Genomic DNA, 17935 nt, shown 5'->3' with positions numbered 1-17935 from the left:
TTCAAGTAACCCAGAAAGACGTAATTATCTACAGAACTGCGGAACGTGTTCGGTTTTTTTGCGGAATTATAGACTCAATGACTCTCGGTTCTCATTTTTTAAGAACATAACGCGTACGGTTATCTCAAACGGTAGAAACGAGATAAAAAATTACATTAAAACGTACAATTAGCTAACCGTATAAAAACGCTTTCGAAACCGGTAAAAAATGAACGGACAAAAAACAGCATCTAAACTATGGTCGAACAAAAAATCGCTTATCTTGAACTTAAACTGTGATTAACGAAATCCGAAGATCGCCAGATAGCCAAGGAAACAGGAACCGAACTAATCAATCTGCTCTCTTCTATTCATAGGTAGTTATAACGCTTTATTTCTTCTTAATTTTTACACGTATTGGTACTACCAAACAATATCCACCCAAACGACCGCGCTCACTGGCAATAAATACTAAAATGGAAGCCTCACTAAGTGATATACTTAGAGAAATGAAGGATATGAGGGCAACGATAAAAACTGATGTAGATAAGATGGGGACTAAGATTAGGTCAGAAGTACAAACTATAGCGTTGAAGGTTGATGACATAAAAACGGCGATGAAAGAGACAAATGGAAAAATTGATAAGATATGTAGAAAAGTTAATGAACATGAAACTAGAATAGAGAAACTTGAAAAGCAATGCGAAATGGTAGAGGATATAAGATTTGATTATGATAGTTTTGTAATTGATATTAACAACAAGCTAGAATTAAAAAATAAAGAGATTAATGAGCTAAAACATAAGCAGGAACTTATAGAACTGGACAAACGAAGAAATAATTTAGTTTTAACCGGTATGCCTGAAAAACCAGGTGAAACCAGAGAGCAGCTAACAGATATCGTGAACGATATCTTTAAGGGATTAATGGGCATACCAACTAGAATACGACCCACACAAGTATATAGACGTGGTGAAATCCGTAGGATAGTTTTAAGTGTAGGAGACGCTGACACTAAAAGAGAGATCTTAAAAAAGGCTTACCAATTAAAAGGATCAAATATATTCATATCACATGATTTCACGCCGAAACAAGAATTTGCTCGATTCCACTTAAGACAGTTCTGTAAAATCCCTGGAGATGAGAAAACTAAATTTATTTCCCACTTCATGCTACAAAAAGGTGATGAAAAATATTATTACAATGAACTTGAACAAAAAGTTCTTCTAAAGAACTAAAATTAAATACCAATAAAATACTCTATATTTGTTATCCATAATAACCCAAAATGAAATTTATCTACTCGAACATCAGAAGCGCAAGATGTAATTTACCAAATCTGATTGCAACGCTAGCGACAAAAGAGATAGATCCGGATATAATAGCCTTAACAGAAACATGGTTTAGAGAAAATACATTTTTATACTTGCAAAATTATAATTTTTTAGAGGAACTGACTGCGCTCGACGCTGCTTAACTTCGGTGATCGGACGAGAACCGGTGTTTTCAGCGTGATATGGCCGTTGCCGAGGGTGTTATTTAATAATTTGAATTTAATTAACCTTCATCTTTATAAAACAATATCAAAAAGAAGATATGTTTGCTTTTTTCATATCTGGTGGAATTTAAAAGAGGAAACAAAAGTGAAAAAGCCAACGGCACGCAGTGTTCCCAAGTACTGACTGCGATCCACGTTGCTTAACTTCGGTGATCGGACGAGAACCGGTGTTTTCAGCGTGATATGGCCGTTGCCGAGAGTGCTAGTTAATAATTCGAATTTAAGTTAAGTGAGACAAATTAACCTTCATCTTTTTAAAACACTAACAAAAAGAAAACATGTTTGCTTTTTTCATATCTATTAAAACTTAAAAGTGGAAAAAAAAGTGAAAAAGCCAACGGCACGCAGTGTTGCTAAGTGGTCTCCCTCCTAAGTACTGACTGCGCTCGACGCTGCTTAACTTCGGTGATCGAACGAGAACCGCTGTTTACAGCGTGATATGGCCGTTGTCGAGAGTGCTATTTAATAATTTGAATTTAATTAACCTTCATCTTTATAAAACAATATCAAAAAGAAAATATGTTTGCTTTTTTCATATCTGGTGGAATTTAAAAGAGGAAATAAAAGTGCAATAGCCAACGTCACGCAGTGTTTCTAAGTACTGAATGCGCTCGACGCTGCTTAACTTCGGTGATCGGACGAGAACCGGTGCTTTCAGCTTGATATGGCCGTTGCCGAGAGTGTGAGATAATAATTCGAATTTAAATTAAGTGAGACAAATTAACCCTCATCTTTATAAAATAATATCAAAAAGAAGATATGTTTGCTTTTTTCATATCTGGTGGAATTTAAAAGAGGAAATAAAAGTGAAAAAGCCAACGGCACGCAGTGTTCCCAAGTACTGACTGCGCTCGACGTTGCTTAACTTCGGTGATCGGACGAGAACCGGTGTTTTCAGCGTGATATGGCCGTTGCCGAGAGTGCTAGTTAATAATTCGAATTTAAGTTAAGTGAGACAAATTAACCTTCATCTTTTTAAAACACTAACAAAAAGAAAACATGTTTGCTTTTTTCATATCTATTAAAACTTAAAAGTGGAATAAAAAGTGAAAAAGCCAACGGCACGCAGTGTTGCTAAGTGGTCTCCCTCCCAAGTACTGACTGCGCTCGACGCTGCTTAATTTCGGTGATCGAACGAGAACCGCTGTTTACAGCGTGATATGGCCGTTGTCGAGAGTGCTATATAATAATTTGAATTTAATTAACCTTCATCTTTATAAAACAATATCAAAAAGAAAATATGTTTGCTTTTTTCATATCTGGTGGAATTTAAAAGAGGAAATAAAAGTGCAATAGCCAACGTCACGCAGTGTTTCCAAGTACTGACTGCGCTCGACGCTGCTTAACTTCGGTGATCGGACGAGAACCGGTGCTTTCAGCTTGATATGGCCGTTGCCGAGAGTGTGAGATAATAATTCGAATTTAAATTAAGTGAGACAAATTAACCCTCATCTTTTTAAAACAATAACATAAATAAAATATGTTTGCTTTTTTTCATATCTATTGGAATTTAAAAGAGGAAAAAAAAGTGAAAAAGCCAACGGCACGCAGTGTTCCGAAGTACTGACTGCGCTCGACGCTGCTTAGCTTCGGTGATCGGACGAGAACCGGTGTTTTCAGTGTGATATGGCCGTTGCGGAGAGTGCTAGTTAATAATTCGAATTTAAATAAAGTGAGACAAATTAACCTTCATCTTATTAAAACAATATCAAAAAGAAAACATGTTTGCTTTTTTCTTATCTATTAAAATTTAAAAGAGGAAAAAAAGTGAAAAAGCCAACGGCACGCATTGTTCCTAAGTGGTCTCCCTCCCAAGTACTGACTGCGCTCGACGCTGCTTGACTTCGGTGATCGGACGAGAACCGGTGTTTTCAGCGTGATATGGCCGTTGCCGAGAGTGCTATTTAATAATTTGAATTTAATTAACCTTCATCTTTATAAAACAATATCAAAAAGAAGATATGTTTGCTTTTTTCATATCTGGTGGAATTTAAAAGAGGAAATAAAAGTGCAAAAGCCAACGTCATGCAGTGTTTCCCAGTACTGACTGCGCTCGACGCTGCTTAACTTCGGTGTTTGGACTAGAACCGGTGTTTTCAGCGTGATATGGCCGTTGCCGAGAGTGCTACTTAATAATTCGAATTTAAATTAAGTGAGACAAATTAACCTTCATCTTTTGAAAACAATAACAAAAAGATAACATGTTTGCTTTTTTCATATCTATTAAAATTTAAAAGAGGAAAAAAAGTGAAAAAGCCAACGGCACGCATTGTTCCTAAGTGGTCTCCCTCCCAAGTACTGACTGCGCTCGACGCTGCTTAACTTCGGTGATCGGACGAGAACCGGTGATTTCAGCGTGATATGGCCGTTGCCGAGAGTGCTATTTAATAATTTGAATTTAATTAACCTTCACCTTTATAAAACAATATCAAAAAGAAGATATGTTTGCTTTTTTCATATCTGGTGGAATTTAAAAGAGGAAATAAAAGTGCAAAAGCCAACGTCATGCAGTGTTTCCCAGTACTGACTGCGCTCGACGCTGCTTAACTTCGGTGTTTGGACTAGAACCGGTGTTTTCAGCGTGATATGGCCGTTGCCGAGAGTGCTAGTTTATAATTCGAATTTAAATTAAGTGAGACAAATTAACCTTCATCTTTTTAAAACAATAACAAAAAGATAACATGTTTGCTTTTTTCATATCTATTAAAATTTAAAAGAGGAAAAAAAAGTGAAAACGCCAACGGCACGCATTGTTCCTAAGTGGTCTCTTTCCCAAGTATTGACTGCGCTCGACGCTGCTTAACTTCGGTGTTCGGACGAGAACCGGTGTTTTCAGCGTGATATGGCCGTTGCCGAGAGTCCTAGAAAATAATTCGAATTTAAATTAAGAGAGAAATTAACCTTCATCTTGTTAAAACAATAACAAAAAGATAACATGTTTGTTTTTTTCATATCTATTGGAATTTAAAAGAGGAAAAAAAAGTGAAAAAGCCAACGGCACGCAGTGTTCCTAAGTGGTCTCCCTCCCAAGTACTGACTGCGCTCGACGCTGCTTGACTTCGGTGATCGGACGAGAACCGGTGTTTTCAGCGTGATATGGCCGTTGCCGAGAGTGCTATTTAATAATTTGAATTTAATTAACCTTCATCTTTATAAAACAATATCAAAAAGAAGATATGTTTGCTTTTTTCATATCTGGTGGAATTTAAAAGAGGAAATAAAAGTGCAAAAGCCAACGTCATGCAGTGTTTCCCAGTACTGACTGCGCTCGACGCTGCTTAACTTCGGTGTTTGGACTAGAACCGGTGTTTTCAGCGTGATATGGCCGTTGCCGAGAGTGCTACTTAATAATTCGAATTTAAATTAAGTGAGACAAATTAACCTTCATCTTTTTAAAACAATAACAAAAAGATAACATGTTTGCTTTTTTCATATCTATTAAAATTTAAAAGAGGAAAAAAAGTGAAAAAGCCAACGGCACGCATTGTTCCTAAGTGGTCTCCCTCCCAAGTACTGACTGCGCTCGACGCTGCTTAACTTCGGTGATCGGACGAGAACCGGTGTTCTCAGCGTGAAATGGCCGTTGCCGAGAGTGCTATTTAATAATTTGAATTTAATTAACCTTCACCTTTATAAAACAATATCAAAAAGAAGATATGTTTGCTTTTTTCATATCTGGTGGAATTTAAAAGAGGAAATAAAATTGAAAAAGCCAACGGCACGCAGTGTTCAAAGTTTCAAAGTTTCAAAGTTTATTTGTCATAGTTTTGTACAAAAGCTCATGGGGAGGGACCAAGTCTTCAAGCGACTTATTGCCCTCCTTAAATTTTTTAAGATTAACGTCAATTGGACAACAAAATGAAATAAAGAACATTAAAAGAGAATGAACATAAAAAATATAAATTAAAATTAAAATAAAGTTTTGCATGTACATGAATATAGTTTAATATCTATTGGAAAACAAGACTTTTTTACTTCGTTTAATATAAAATATAAACGAGCTATGGTTTTTCTTTAAATAAAAGAATTAAAATCAGGAATAACTAAATATATAAATAAAAAATAAATAAACAAATAGAACAAAGATGGCTACACACTGCCATTAAGTATATGTATTTTAAGTTTTTTTTTAACTAAATTGAAGGATTTGGTATCACATATAAGTAAATAAATTTGGTTGTATTGTTTTACTCCTGCATAAAAGATTGAGTTAAGCTTTTTTGAGGTTTTGCATTGGTGGCATTCTAAAATATTGTTTGTTCTTGTTAATATGTTAGAGGAAGTTGTACTAAATAGTTTATGTACACCATTAATATTTTTATGAATAAATATTAGATTATTATACTTAATAATTTGAAATATGTCTAACGTTTTACTTTTTGCATATAATATTTTTGTATGTGATAACCAATTCACGTTATAAATACTTCTGAGAACTCTTTTTTGCTGACTGCGCTCGACGTTGCTTAACTTCGGTGATCGGACGAGAACCGGTGTTTTCAGCGTGATATGTCCGTTGCCGAAAGTGCTAGTTAATAATTTGAATTTAATTAACCTTCATCTTTATAAAACAATATCAAAAAGAAGATATGTTTGCTTTTTTCATATCTGGTGGAATTTAAAAGAGGAAACAAAAAGGAAAAAGCCAACGGCACGAAGTGTTCCCAAGTACTGACTGCGCTCGACGCTGCTTAACTTCGGTGATCGGACGAGAACCGGTGTTTTCAGCGTGATATGGCCGTTGCCGAGAGTGCTAGTTAAAAATTCGAATTTAAAGTAAGTGAGACAAATTAACCTTCATCTTTTTAAAACAATAACAAAAAGAAAATATGTTTGCTTTTTTCATATCTATTGGAATTTAAAAGACAAAAAAAGTGAAAAAGCTAACGGCTTGCAGTGTTCCTATGTGGCCTCCCTCCGAAGCACTGACTGCGCTCGACGCTGCTTAACTTCGGTGATCGGACGAGAACCGGTGTATTCAGCATGATATGGCCGTTGCCGAGAGTGCTAGTTAATAATTTGAATTTAATTAACCTAAATCTTTATAAAACAATAACAAAATGAAGATATGTTTGCTTTTTTCATATCTGGTGGAATTTAAAAGAGGAAACAAAAAGGAAAAAGCCGACGGCACGCAGTGTTCCCAAGTACTGACTGCGCTCGACGCTGCTTAACTTCGGTGATCGGACGAGAACCGGTGTAATTAGCGTGAAAAGGCCGTTGCTGAGAGTGCTAGTTAATAATTTGAATTTAAATTAAGTGAGACAAATTAACCTTCATCTATTTAGAACAATAACAAAAAGAAAATATGTTTGCTTTTTTCATATCTATTTTAATTTAAAAGACAAAAAAAAGTGAAAATGCTAACGGCAAGCAGTGTTCCTAAGTGGCCTCCTTCCCAAATACTGACTGCGCTCAACGCTGCTAACCTTCGGTGATCGGAAGAGAACCAGTGTATTCAGCGTGATATGGCCGTTGCCGAGAGTGCTAGTTAATAATTCGAATTTAAATTAAGTGAGACAAATTAACCTTCATCTTTTTAAAACAATAACCGAGGGGGAAACCACTAAGAAAATTTTGTACACCTGATTTCAGATTTCAAATGACTTCAATTGAACTATCATAGACTTCATTTGACTTCAAAGACTTCACTAACTGTATTTGATTTCAGATGACTTCAATAAAATTTATAAAGACTTCAAGTCACTTCAATATAATTTATAAAGACTTCAAGTGACTTCAATACAATTTATAAAGACTTCAAGTGACTTCAATACAATTTATAAAGACTTCAAGTGACTTCAATATAATTTATAGACTTCAAGTGACTTCATTACATTTTATAGACTTCAAGTGACTTCAATAGAATTTGCAAAGACTTCTAGTGACTTCAACATAATTTAAAGACTTCAAGTGACTTCAATAGAATTTATAGACTAAAGCCGATTTCTATTTTTTTCTCAAGACTTCATTAAATTGTAATATTTAAAAATATCTATGTACTTCGCTATTAAGTACTAAGGTGCAGCGCAACCGAAAGCAATATATCTATGCAGAATTATTTGGCGCAGATACAAGACCGGATAGTATACTGATCCATTTGATCTTCGCTTATGTCTCAAGAATTCTGCGACGTTTCACGCGGTAAACTATGATCACGTGATCGGCATAGATATGTTAAAAGGGTAGATAGATACACAATTCAATGGGAGGTCGACGCGGAAGGGGCAACGAGCAGACAGCCGCTATTTTCTGGGGGTAGCCCATTTCCCGCGCGATTTACTTCTCACCACTTGAATTTGTCTCCGATAGATGGCGTTTTATACGGCTACCCCCAGAAAATAGCGGCTGTCTGCTCGTTGCCCCTTCCGCGTTTTTTTCGTTAAGCCTAAGCCAGAGAAGTGGATCTAGACCCTTTATAGTTTTACTATATCTATGGTGATCGGCCGCTATTTACAGAAAGAAGTTTTTGTCGTGGCATAGCTAACTCAATCACGCCAGTGAGCGCTTGGGCAGTAGTTTTTGCAAGGGGTCGGTCATTCATGAAATCCCGTACGCTACCCGCGAAATCCAACTTAAGAAATCTCACAAAAAATCCGAAATCAATAACGAAATAACAAAACAGTAAAGAAATCACAAAATCAGTAGAGAAATCACAAAATCAGTAAAGATACCACAAAATCAACAAAGAAACGACAAAATCAGTAACGAAATCGCGAAATCCATTAGAAAATTCACGAAATCCAAGCTCAAAAGAAATCACAAAATCCAACGAAATCAATTGAAATATCCCAAAATCTGCCAAAATCATGGAAAAAATCCGAGGAAATCACGGGAAAAATTGCAAAATCCGTTGCATTTTATCGAACTTTGAAATCAAACAAAATCCGACGAAATCAATTGAAATCCGACGAAATCAAACGAAATCCGAAGAAATCAAATTGGATTTCGAAATCCCGTACACTTTTTCCAAAACGTTTGACCCCTCAGGTTTTTGAAACTGATTATCGTCTGATTCATACTCGAATTCATAGTTCAGAGAACTAGAAGACACAATTTTTAAATTGTCTGCTTGTATGCTGTATTTTAAAGGTTCCCAATTTAGTTAAATAGTAGTTTAAATTAAGCCAATTAAACTTCGCCACAAACAAAAATATATAGTTTTTACGAATATTCTTTGAAAACGGAATGATTAGCAGCCGACAATAAGTCCAAAAAGGAAAAAATTCTGGGGAAGTGTGTCTGGCACAAGAGTCTGGTAGCATTGCACCTCCGAAAACGGCCGAAAATTGAGGGATCAAGACCAGGGCCCCCCCTGTTTGACTGGAAAATTTATAGGACATTGTCCACTGTAGTGTGGAGAAATAGTATCACATCTCCATAGTCAAACTATCAAAACTTCCAAAATTTTATTGGTCAAACTGTCCAGTGACCCCCTTAGTTTTTAACAAAATTATGGCACATTTTAAAATTCCAGTGTCCTATGCTTATTTCCGGCCCTGATCAAGAGTATTGAAAATAAAATTTGTAGAAAAGGAAATTTCCACTTATGAAAGACGGAATTTCAATAGACTTCAAGGGATTTTTCTAGCACTTCATTTGACTTCAAGAGATTTCCAACGGACTTCGTATGACTTCTAAGAGACTTCAAGAGATTTCCGAGAGACTTCAAGAGATTTCCAAGAGACTTCAAGAGATTTCCAAGAGACTTCAAGAGATTTCCAAGAGACTTCAAGAGATTTCCAAGAGACTTCAAGAGATTTCCAAGAGACTTCAAGAGATTTCCAAGAGACTTCAAGAGATTTCCAAGAGACTTCAAGAGATTTCAAAGGGAATTCGTATGACTTCAGAGAGACTTCAAGAGATTTCAAAGGGATTTCGTATGACTTCAAGAGACTTCCGAAACACTTCGAATGACTTCAAGCGATTTCCAAGGGACTTCGCATGACTTCAAGGGATTCTCTAGGGACTTCCTAAGACTTCCGAGATTTCAACTAAACTTTGCGATTTATAGAGACTTCAAAAACAATTTATGGACTTCAATTGTGATTTCAAAAATTTTGTACACCTGATTTCACAAGTGGTTTCCCCCTCGACAATAACATAAAGAAAATATGTTTGCTTTTTTCATATCTATTGGAATTTAAAAGACAAAAAAAAGTGAAAAAGCTAACGGCAAGCAGTGTTCCTAAGTGGCCTCCTTCCCAAATACTGACTGCGCTCAACGCTGCTAACCTTCGGTGATCGGACGAGAACCAGTGTATTCAGCGTGATATGGCCGTTGCCGAGAGTGCTAGTTAATAATTCGAATTTAAATTAAGTGAGACAAATTAACCTTCATCTTTTTAAAACAATAACATAAAGAAAATATGTTTGCTTTTTTCATATCTATTGGAATTTAAAAGACAAAAAAAAGTGAAAAAGCTAACGGCAAGCAGTGTTTCTAAGTGGCCTCCCTCCCTAGTACTGACTGCGCTCAACGCTGCTTAACTTCAGTGATCGGACGAGAACCGGTGTATTCAGCGTGATATGGCCGTTGCCGAGAGTGCTAGATAATAATTTGAATTTAATTAACCTTCATCTTTATAAAACAATAACAAAAAGAAGATATGTTTGCTTTTTGCATATCTGGTGGAAATTAAAAGAGAAAACAAAAAGGAAAAAGCCAACGGCACGCAGTGTTCCCAAGTAGTGACTGCGCTCGACGCTGCTTAACTTCGGTGATCGGACGAAACTGGTGTTTTCAGCGTGATATGGCCGTTGCCGAGAGTGCTAGTTAATAATTCGAATTTAAATTAAGTGAGACAAATTCATCTTCATCATTTTAAAAACAATAACAAAAAGAAAATATGTTTGCTTTTTTCATATCTGTTGGAATTTAAAAGACAAAAAAAAGTGAAAAAGCTAACGGCTTGCAGTGTTCCTATGTGGCCTCCCTCCCAAGCACTGACTGCGCTCGACGCTGCTTAACTTCGGTGATCGGACGGGAACCGGTGTATTCAGCGTGATATGGCCGTTGCCGAGAGTGCTAGTTAATAATTTGAATTTAATTAACCTAAATCTTTATAAAACAATAACAAAATGAAGATATGTTTGCTTTTTTCATATCTGGTGGAATTTAAAAGAGGAAACAAAAAGGAAAAAGCCAACGGCACGCAGTGTTCCCAAGTACTGACTGCGCTCGACGCTGCTTAACTTCGGTGATCGGACAAGAACCGGTGTTTTCAGCGTGATATGGCCGTTGCCGAGAGTGCTAGTTAATAATTCGAATTTAAATTAAGTGAGACAAATTAACCTTCATCTATTTAAAACAATAACAAAAAGAAAATATGTTTGCTTTTTTCATATCTATTTTAATTTAAAAGACAAAAAAAAGTGATAAAGCTAACGGCTTGCAGTGTTCCTATGTGGCCTCCCTCCCAAGCACTGACTGCGCTCGACGCTGATTAACTTCGGTGATCGGACGAGACTCGGTGTATTCAGCGTGATATGGCCGTTGCCGAGAGTGCTAGTTAATAATTTGAATTTAATTAACCTAAATCTTTATAAAACAATAACAAAATGAAGGTATGTTTGCTTTTTTCATATCTGGTGGAATTTAAAAGAGGAAACAAAAAGGAAAAAGCCAACGGCACCCAGTGTTCCCAAGTACTGACAGCGCTCGACGCTGCTTAACTTCGGTGATCGGACAAGAACCGGTGTTTTCAGCGTGATATGGCCGTTACCGAGAGTGCTAGAAAATAATTCGAATTTAAATTAAGAGAGACAAATTAACCTTCATCTTGTTAAAACAATAACAAAAAGATAACATGTTTGCTTTTTTCATATCTATTGGAATTTAAAAGAGGAAAAAAAGTGAAAAAGCCAACGGCACGCATTGTTCCTAAAAGGTCTCCCTCCCAAGTACTGACTGCGCTCGACGCTGCTCAACTTCGGTGATCGGACGGGAACCGGTGTTTTCAGCGTGATATGGCCGTTGCCGAGAGTGCTATTTAATAATTTGAATTTAATTAACCTTCATCTTTATAAAACAATATCAAAAAGAAGATATGTTTGCTTTTTTCACATCTGGTGGAATTTAAAAGATGAAATAAAATTGAAAAAGCCAACGGCACGCAGTGTTCAAAGTTTCAAAGTTTCAAAGTTTATTTGTCATAGTTTTGTACAAAAGCTCATGGGGAGGGACCAAGTCTTCAAGCGACTTATTGCCCTCCTTAAATTTTTTAAGATTAACGTCAATTGGACAACAAAATGAAATAAAGAACATTAAAAGAGAATGAACATAAAAAATATAAATTAAAATTAAAATAAAGTTTTGCATGTACATGAATATAGTTTAATATCTATTGGAAAACAAGACTTTTTTACTTCGTTTAATATAAAATATAAACGAGTTATGGTTTTTCTTTAAATAAAACAATTAAAATCAGGAATAACTAAATATATAAATAAAAAATAAATAAACAAATAGATCAAAGATGGCTACACACTGCCATTAAGTATATGTATTTTAAGTTTTTTTTAACTAAATTGAAGGATTTGGTATCACATATAAGTAAATAAATTTGGTTGTATTGTTTTACTCCTGCATAAGAGATTGAGTTAAGCTTTTTTGAGGTTTTGCATTGGTGGCATTCTAAAATATTGTTTGTTCTTGTTAATATGTTAGAGGAAGTTGTACTAAATAGTTTATGTACACCATTAATATTTTTATGAATAAATATTAGATTATTATACTTAATAATTTGAAATATGTCTAACGTTTTACTTTTTGCATATAATATTTTTGTATGTGATAACCAATTCACGTTATAAATACTTCTGAGAACTCTTTTTTGCTGACTGCGCTCGACGTTGCTTAACTTCGGTGATCGGACGAGAACCGGTGTTTTCAGCGTGATATGGCCGTTGCCGAAAGTGCTAGTTAATAATTTGAATTTAATTAACCTTCATCTTTATAAAACAATATCAAAAAGAAGATATGTTTGCTTTTTTCATATTTGGTGGAATTTAAAAGAGGAAACAAAAAGGAAAAAGCCAACGGCACGAAGTGTTCCCAAGTACTGACTGCGCTCGACGCTGCTTAACTTCGGTGATCGGACGAGAACCGGTGTTTTCAGCGTGATATGGCCGTTGCCGAGATTGCTAGTTAATAATTCGAATTTAAAGTAAGTGAGACAAATTAACCTTCATCTTTTTAAAACAATAACAAAAAGAAAATATGTTTGCTTTTTTCATATCTATTGGAATTTAAAAGACAAAAAAAAGAGAAAAAGCTAACGGCTTGCAGTGTTCCTATGTGGCCTCCCTCCCAAGCACGGACTGCGCTCGACGCTGTTTAACTTCGGTGATCGGACGAGAACCGGTGTATTCAGCATGATATGGCCGTTGCCGAGAGTGCTAGTTAATAATTTGAATTTAATTAACCTAAATCTTTATAAAACAATAACAAAATGAAGATATGTTTGCTTTTTTCATATCTGGTGGAATTTAAAAGAGGAAACAAAAAGGAAAAAGCCAACGGCACCCAGTGTTCCCAAGTACTGACTGCGCTCGACGCTGCTTAACTTCGGTGATCGGAAAAGAACCGGTGTTTTCAGCGTGATTTGGCCGTTGCCGAGAGTGCTAGTTAATAATTCGAATTTAAATTAAGTGAGACAAATTAACCTTCATCTTTTTAAAACAATAACAAAAAGAAAATATGTTTGCTTTTTTCATATCTATTGGAATTTAAAAGACAAAAAAAAAGTGAAAAAGGTAACGGCAAGCAGTGTTCCTAAGTGGCCTCCTTCCCAAATACTGACTGCGCTCAACGCTGCTAACCTTCGGTGATCGGAAGAGAACCAGTGTATTCAGCGTGATTTGGCCGTTGCCGAGAGTGCTAGTTAATAATTCGAATTTAAATTAAGTGAGACAAATTAACCTTCATCTTTTTAAAACAATAACAAAAAGAAAATATGTTTGCTTTTTTCATATCTATTGGAATTTAAAAGACAAAAAAAAGTGAAAAAGCTAACGGCTTGCAGTGTTCCTATGTGGCCTCCCTCCCAAGCACTGACTGCGCTCGACGCTGCTTAACTTCGGTGATCGGACGAGATTCAGTGTATTCAGCGTGATTTGGCCATTGCCGAGAGTGCTAGTTAATAATTCGAATTTAAATTAAGTGAGGCAAATTAACCTTCATCTTTTTAAAACATTAACAAAAAGAAAATATGTTTGCTTTTTTCATATCTATTGGAATTTAAAAGACAAAAAAAAAAGTAAAAAAGCTAACAGCAAGCAGTGTTTCTAAGTGGCCTCCCTCCCTTGTACTGACTGCGCTCAACGCTGCTTAACTTCAGTGATCGGACGAGAACCGGTGTATTCAGCGTGATATGGCCGTTGCCGAGAGTGCTAGATAATAATTTGAATTTAATTAACCTTCATCTTTATCAAACAATAACAAAAAGAAGATATGTTTGCTTTTTGCATATCTGGTGGAAATTAAAAGAGAAAACAAAAAGGAAAAAGCCAACGGCACGCAGTGTTCCCAAGTAGTGACTGCGTTCGACGCTGCTTAACTTCGGTGATCGGACGAAACTGGTGTTTTCAGCGTGATATGGCCGTTGCCGAGAGTGCTAGTTAATAATTCGAATTTAAATTAAGTGAGACAAATTAATCTTCATCATTTTAAAAACAATAACAAAAAGAAAATATGTTTGCTTTTTTCATATCTGTTGGAATTTAAAAGACAAAAAAAAGTGAAAAAGCTAACGGCTTGCAGTGTTCCTATGTGGCCTCCCTCCCAAGCACTGACTGCGCTCGACGCTGCTTAACTTCGGTGATCGGACGAGAACCGGTGTATTCAGCGTGATATGGCCGTTGCCGAGAGTGCTAGTTAATAATTTGAATTTAATTAACCTAAATCTTTATAAAACAATAACAAAAATGAAACAAAAAGGAAAAAGCCAACGGCACGCAGTGTTCCCAAGTACTGACTGCGCTCGACGCTGCTTAACTTCGGTGATCGGACAAGAACCGGTGTTTTCAGCGTGATATGGCCGTTGCCGAGAGTGCTAGTTAATAATTCGAATTTAAATTAAGTGAGACAAATTAACCTTCATCTTTTTAAAACAATAACAAAAAGAAAATATGTTTGCTTTTTTCATATCTATTGGAATTTAAAAGACAAAAAAAAAGTGAAAAAGCTAACGGGAAGCAGTGTTCCTAAGTGGCCTCCCTCCCAAGTACTGACTGCGCTCGACGCTGCATAACTTCGGCGATCGGACGAGATTCGGCGTATTCAGCGTAATATGGCAGTTGCCGAGAGTGCTAGTTAATAATTTGAATTTAACTAACCTTCATCTTTATAAAACAATAACAAAAAGAAGATATGATTGCTTTTTTCATATCTGGTGGAATTTAAAAGAGGAAACAAAAAGGAAAAAGCCAACGGCACGCAGTGTTCCCAAGTACTGACTGCGCTCGACGCTGCTTAACTTCGGTGATCGGACGAGAACCGGTGTATTCAGCGTGATATGACCGTTGCCGAGAGTGCTAGTTAATAATTCGAATTTAAATTAAGTGAGACAAAATAACCTTCATCTTTTTAAAACAATAACAAAAAGAAAATTAGTTTGCTTTTTTCATATCTATTATAATTTAAAAGAGGAAAAAAAATTGAAAAAGCTAACGGCACGCAGTGTTCCTAAGTGGTCTCCCTCCCAAGTGCTGACTGCGCTCGACGCTGATTAACTTCGGTTACCGGACGAGAACCGGTGTATTCAGCGTGATATGACCGTTTCCGAGAGTGCTAGTTAATAATTTTTTATTTAATTTACCTTCATCTTTATAAAACAATAACAAAAAGAAGATATGATTGCTTTTTTCATATCTGGTGGAATTTAAAAGAGGAAACAAAAAGGAAAAAGCCAACGGCACGCAGTGTCCCCAAGTACTGACTGCGCTCGACGCTGCTTAACTTCGGTGATCGGACGAGAACCGGTGTTTTCAGCGTGATATGGCCGTTGCTGAGAGTGCTAGTTAATAATTCGAATTTAAATTAAAAGAGACAAATTAACCTTCATCTTTTTAAAACAATAACAATACTTACAATAACGTTACTTCTAAAACTTCACACCATCGTTCCCGGTTGCGCTCGACCCACCAACTTTTCAGTTTACATCCGAACGCGGTAACCATTGCGCAACGGAAGCCGAAAATATAAATGGTCGTCAGGTATTGAACGCGGCCCAGATTTCCACCATGATTATAAAATCTAAGCCTAATTATTTAAAAGTGTATTTCACTATCGGCTCACTCTGAACCGTTAATGTCTCTGCATACAGAAACGAAAACCAAACCCAAAAGTTTACTTTTTGGTTCACTAGGCTTATTGACAAATAAAAGTTCATTTGACCAACATAGCAGCGTTGAGCTTGTATTCACTGTGACTTTAGAAAGGATTATGCTATAAACAGATGTATAGCTTAAGTAATATATAAACATCCATTTTAAATAATAATATTATAAAAATCTTTGGAAGATCAAAATGAAACGGAGCTTTAAAGCTACAAAAGTACTAAATGCATCATAATTACGAAAAATATTTCCACATATTCATTTTATATTATGGAAAACGGGAATATTAAGGTTCTGAAAGATTTCTTTACACATCAAAACAAAACGATCTTCTAACGCAGCGCACTAGTGTTACAACGGACGGACACATATAGACAAACACATAGACTGCTGTTTTACCCTTTCCGTATTAATTTTGAGTTGAGAGACATGATTATCTTAAATATTAAAATAAATATAATTAATATTAAATATTTTCTTCGATAGTTGTTCACCTTATTGAGCGTTACATCGTTTTGAAAAAGAACAATTAAACATTCTTGAGAGACTTGACTAATATTGGCGTTTGAAATGAAGCATACGTCGGTTGCTTCGCCTTCATCAAATAGGGAGTATATAAGGGTGTCGAATCGCAGCTATGGATAAGAACAGCGCAATTGCGTGAACCTTTGGTGGAAGCCCCACCATTGGGAGGCCGGACGTTTCTCGTAACCCTGGCCGATCGCCGCGTATGTCTTAACCTTAAGGAGTAGAAGCCAGGTGTATAGACTGGTGTCCATGTGGGATGGACAAAAACAAATACCAGAAGATGGTGCTGTTAGAAGCCAGGTGTACAGACTGGTGTCCATGTGGGATGGACAAAAACAAAGACCAGAAGATGGTGGTGTTAGATGCCAGGTGTACAAACTGGTGTCCATGTGGGATGGACAAAAACAAAGACCAGAAAATGATGGTGGTAGACGCCAGTAAGTACAGACTGGTGTCTATGTGGAATGGACAAAGACCACAAAATGGTGGTGTTTGAAGCCAATAAGTACAGATTGGTATTCATGTAGAATAGACAATTGACTAGTCAGATGAAGTAATAGTGGCCAGTTGATTTGTGGATAGATTCAAGTTTTGAAATTTCCGGGAACTGTGAATACGGTCCGGAAATAGCGAACACATTTGCTTCAATTCGGAAACTGCAAACACGGTCCCCTGGGGTGTAAGTCAATAACACCAGACAGACACACACACACACATAAACACACACACACACACATCCCGACACGTCGAAATTAGAACCTCTCCGTGACATACGTCACTCGGAGAGGTAAAAACTCAATATGTTCTTCTCTGGTCGAGAAACGTCGATTTTGAAAATGGTATTAAAAATCGAGGTACATTTAATTTATTGATCAATCGAGATAAAATCACTTTTAATGAGTATTTCATAGATATTTAAGCTAAATTCGGTCAAAAATTTGTCCAGAAAACAATGCAATATATATTTGAAAATAGTGAAAAAATTCTCAGATGTAACGTAAATAGCAAGGTTTTTCCACAATACCTGACGACCATCTATTTTTTGGGCTCCCGTGGCTCAATGGTTATCGCGTTCGGCTGTTAACCAATAGGTTGGTGGTTCGAGCCCACACGGGAGCGGTGTTATGGGATCTCAAATGAAACGTAAAAAGTCAGAGTTTTTCCACAATACCTGACGACCATTTATTTTTTGGGCTTCCGTAGCGCAATGGTTAGCGCGTTCGGCTGTCAACCAAAAGGTTGGTGGTTCGACCCCACCCGGGAGCGGTGTTATGGGATCTCAAATGTAAGGTAAAAAGTCAGAGTTTTTCCACAATAGCTGAAGACTATTTCATTTCTGAGCTTCTTTTTTTTTTTTTTTTTTTTCAAATTCAAAATGTTTATTTTTTACTTTTCATTACATATACAGTTTGCTACGGGGCTAAGTCACATTGTGACTTGTAAGCCCCGTGCCTATCTGCTTAATTTAATACAACAATTTAATTTAGAAAATAGATTTAACAATGGTGTATTATAATAATTAGTGTTAAA

At 36.3% G+C, this 17935-nt stretch overlaps 3 non-coding genes and 22 pseudogenes across 3 annotated transcripts; 1 reads left to right on the top strand and 24 right to left on the bottom strand.

The window, feature by feature from the left end:
- Window positions 1-1629: 1629 nt before the first annotated feature.
- LOC149590450 (5S ribosomal RNA) lies at window positions 1630-1732 on the bottom strand (annotated as a pseudogene).
- Window positions 1733-1869: 137 nt separating this feature from the next.
- Window positions 1870-1988, bottom strand: LOC149590449 (5S ribosomal RNA; annotated as a pseudogene).
- A 362-nt stretch (window positions 1989-2350) lies between these two features.
- Window positions 2351-2453, bottom strand: LOC149590448 (5S ribosomal RNA; annotated as a pseudogene).
- Window positions 2454-2590: 137 nt separating this feature from the next.
- On the bottom strand, window positions 2591-2709 carry LOC149590447 (5S ribosomal RNA; annotated as a pseudogene).
- Window positions 2710-3072: 363 nt separating this feature from the next.
- LOC149590446 (5S ribosomal RNA) lies at window positions 3073-3175 on the bottom strand (annotated as a pseudogene).
- Window positions 3176-3311: 136 nt separating this feature from the next.
- Window positions 3312-3430, bottom strand: LOC149590445 (5S ribosomal RNA). The gene has a single exon (XR_016379585.1). It is a non-coding gene; the product is annotated as a 5S ribosomal RNA (ribosomal RNA).
- A 361-nt stretch (window positions 3431-3791) lies between these two features.
- On the bottom strand, window positions 3792-3910 carry LOC149590444 (5S ribosomal RNA; annotated as a pseudogene).
- Window positions 3911-4272: 362 nt separating this feature from the next.
- Window positions 4273-4391, bottom strand: LOC149590443 (5S ribosomal RNA; annotated as a pseudogene).
- A 135-nt stretch (window positions 4392-4526) lies between these two features.
- Window positions 4527-4645, bottom strand: LOC149590442 (5S ribosomal RNA). The gene has a single exon (XR_016379597.1). It is a non-coding gene; the product is annotated as a 5S ribosomal RNA (ribosomal RNA).
- Window positions 4646-5006: 361 nt separating this feature from the next.
- On the bottom strand, window positions 5007-5125 carry LOC149590441 (5S ribosomal RNA; annotated as a pseudogene).
- Window positions 5126-6180: 1055 nt separating this feature from the next.
- LOC149590440 (5S ribosomal RNA) lies at window positions 6181-6283 on the bottom strand (annotated as a pseudogene).
- A 135-nt stretch (window positions 6284-6418) lies between these two features.
- Window positions 6419-6537, bottom strand: LOC149590439 (5S ribosomal RNA; annotated as a pseudogene).
- A 3422-nt stretch (window positions 6538-9959) lies between these two features.
- Window positions 9960-10078, bottom strand: LOC149590438 (5S ribosomal RNA; annotated as a pseudogene).
- A 361-nt stretch (window positions 10079-10439) lies between these two features.
- On the bottom strand, window positions 10440-10558 carry LOC149590437 (5S ribosomal RNA; annotated as a pseudogene).
- A 122-nt stretch (window positions 10559-10680) lies between these two features.
- LOC149590436 (5S ribosomal RNA) lies at window positions 10681-10783 on the bottom strand (annotated as a pseudogene).
- A 616-nt stretch (window positions 10784-11399) lies between these two features.
- Window positions 11400-11518, bottom strand: LOC149590435 (5S ribosomal RNA; annotated as a pseudogene).
- A 1054-nt stretch (window positions 11519-12572) lies between these two features.
- LOC149590434 (5S ribosomal RNA) lies at window positions 12573-12675 on the bottom strand (annotated as a pseudogene).
- A 136-nt stretch (window positions 12676-12811) lies between these two features.
- LOC149590433 (5S ribosomal RNA) lies at window positions 12812-12930 on the bottom strand (annotated as a pseudogene).
- An 874-nt stretch (window positions 12931-13804) lies between these two features.
- LOC149590432 (5S ribosomal RNA) lies at window positions 13805-13923 on the bottom strand (annotated as a pseudogene).
- A 361-nt stretch (window positions 13924-14284) lies between these two features.
- On the bottom strand, window positions 14285-14403 carry LOC149590431 (5S ribosomal RNA; annotated as a pseudogene).
- A 79-nt stretch (window positions 14404-14482) lies between these two features.
- Window positions 14483-14585, bottom strand: LOC149590430 (5S ribosomal RNA; annotated as a pseudogene).
- Window positions 14586-14963: 378 nt separating this feature from the next.
- LOC149590429 (5S ribosomal RNA) lies at window positions 14964-15066 on the bottom strand (annotated as a pseudogene).
- A 137-nt stretch (window positions 15067-15203) lies between these two features.
- LOC149590428 (5S ribosomal RNA) lies at window positions 15204-15322 on the bottom strand (annotated as a pseudogene).
- A 123-nt stretch (window positions 15323-15445) lies between these two features.
- On the bottom strand, window positions 15446-15548 carry LOC149590427 (5S ribosomal RNA; annotated as a pseudogene).
- A 2050-nt stretch (window positions 15549-17598) lies between these two features.
- On the top strand, window positions 17599-17671 carry TRNAD-GUC (transfer RNA aspartic acid (anticodon GUC)). The gene has a single exon. It is a non-coding gene; the product is annotated as a tRNA-Asp (tRNA).
- The last annotated feature ends 264 nt before the right edge of the window (window positions 17672-17935 follow it).

This window comes from Phalangium opilio, unplaced genomic scaffold, assembly GCF_054372755.1.
Source record: "Phalangium opilio isolate 3A_F unplaced genomic scaffold, DU_Popi_V2 ptg000505l_1, whole genome shotgun sequence".
Lineage (NCBI taxonomy): Eukaryota > Metazoa > Arthropoda > Arachnida > Opiliones > Phalangiidae > Phalangium > Phalangium opilio.
This window is presented reverse-complemented; position numbering and strand designations above follow the sequence as displayed.